This window comes from Aplysia californica, unplaced genomic scaffold (genome assembly GCF_000002075.1).
Source record: "Aplysia californica isolate F4 #8 unplaced genomic scaffold, AplCal3.0 scaffold00106, whole genome shotgun sequence".
Classification (NCBI taxonomy): domain Eukaryota; kingdom Metazoa; phylum Mollusca; class Gastropoda; order Aplysiida; family Aplysiidae; genus Aplysia; species Aplysia californica.
Window position 1 is genome coordinate 1,191,313 of NW_004797376.1, and position 2,109 is coordinate 1,193,421.

At 41.5% G+C, this 2,109-nt stretch overlaps 1 protein-coding gene across 1 annotated transcript in view; it reads right to left on the reverse strand.

Moving 5' to 3' along the window:
- LOC101859092 overlaps nt 1–1,701 on the reverse strand; it is a gene marked incomplete in the record, with an annotated part of 193,783 nt that extends 192,082 nt beyond the window's left edge. The window contains 2 exon segments of the mRNA XM_035969026.1: nt 754–1,112; nt 1,506–1,701.
- Nucleotides 1,702–2,109: the final 408 nt, after the last annotated feature.

A 2,109-nucleotide genomic window follows, 5' to 3' on the forward strand; every position in this document is an offset into this window, starting at 1 on the left:
ATAGTAGTAGTAGTGGTAGTAGTAGTAGTAGTAGTAGTAGTAGTAGTAGTAGTAGTAGTAGTAGTAGTAGTAGTGTTTAGAGTATCATCGAGACACCGTTCACGTCATTTAGAAGGTGGGCTTTGACACTACTTGTCAGGTCCAACCTGCGCTGAGAGGAATACAAGATTATAGCAGAAAGACCGAGATACTAGATAGATAAAGTTTCTTCCCACATGGGAATCTTACTTGGGTCTTCTGCGTGCTACGGCGCACAGCCTAACCACTACACCACAGACAGCGGTTTGGTTTTTTGTATGGCAAGTAGATAAACTTCATCGAAGTGACTATTTTTTGCCAACGTTTTAAAAGAAATTGCCTTTGCTTATGATCGACTGATAATGCCATTATTCATTTTCATTGAGCACCTCCCTGTGCGTTTTAACACATAAGATACCAAAATTAATTGATTCCTGAGTGTTGGAGGATGTTGTTTTTTTTAAATTGAGTCTCTGTCTATCTGTTAGGACATCGTATTTCTCTCAGCTCGTGTTGGCCCAGACAAACACAATCTAAGCAGCCCGTTTCCTAACAAGATCTATCTAAATTGTGCGGATGTGGGTGTAAACCCATTCTTTTAACAGTTACCATTTTGGTTCTTTCTTTCATTCTTTACTTATATCTTTTTTTTATTTTATTATTTGCTTTGAGCTTGTGCAATGGCATCAACCTTGGTACATTAACTCATGGCAGAAACAAAAGTTGAACCCACACCTGTAGGACAAGTTTCAAACTGTGAATCGGGCAGATCTGAAAGAAGTGACCAGGCAGTTGTTATCCAACGACATGTTTGACCAGGCAATATTTCTTTTGCGTCGACAGCATCAGTGTGTAATTTTCCGTGATGTGCAAGATAGGCTATCACTGAGGGCAAAACCTATGAGAACAAACTTTGGGATAATCCGCAGGTCCAGCACACAATAGCACAGGTCCGTCCAGAAGTTCAGGGTATCTCTTGAATAAGCGTTGCCAATACTTAGAGAAACAACAACAACAAAAAAGGTCACAAAAAATAATATCCGGCAAAGGTGAGAGTAAAGTCACTCACTCGTTGCAACTTTCACTTTTCGACACTATCACAAAAATATCCTTTTAGTAATAGATCCGATGATCTTGACCCGAATAAATTTACCGACAAAAGTTAGAACAATTCAAGAGCTATTATAATGAAAATTTCAACTTGTTCTCTCCACTAAAATGTGATAGTATTCCTAGGAATATTTAAGCCTCCTCGTTGAAACAAATTAATAGAATGTGCAGAAGACGAAAGCTTCTTCGGTGGAAACTGTGACCGTTAAACTTTTTTTTAAATGCTGAATTGAAGCATCGAAATTAATGTAATTTTGTTACTGTAACACAAATCTTTTGGGAAAAAAGCCCTGACGCAATGCGTGCAATTATTCACGAACTAAACAACACGAGAACCACAATCTGTTGCCAACACTGTGAGTGAAACACGATCCCACCAAACATCCTTTTCCTTCCGTGAGCGACCGCACAGTAGTTAGCAAGTAGTCAACAGCAGTCAACACACGTGCGATACAGACGAAACGTTCCGAACACCCCGCCTTTTCTTTCAGCCTTCACTCATTCAGTGCAGCCGTCTCCGAGTGGTCAACGGGTCTATCAGCGCTTCCCCTCTCCGTTTCGTTACTAAACAGAGCGAGCGCTCACCCACTCCCTCATTCCCTTCCTCCCTTCACCCTCCTCGCTCACCTCGCTCAACTCGCTCGCGCATAATGTGTAAAGAGGGGCTCGTCTCGCCTCATAGCGAATCCTAACAAAAAGGAGGCGCGATGAGCCAAACCGAAAGTGAGTTCGTTGGCAACATGTGTCCTCATATATGTATTGATGTAGTGTGTGTGTGTGTGTGGTGTGTGTGCTGCGTGTGTGTATGTGTTTCATTGCAGTATATAATGTGTGTGTGTTCGTGTGCATGTGTGTGCTTGTATGTGAGAGTTTGATTGTGTGTACATATATATATGTATGTGCATGTGAGTGGGAGCATATGTGTGTATTTGTGTATGTGTGTGGGTGTGTGTGTGAAAGAGAGAGAGAGAGAGAGAGAGA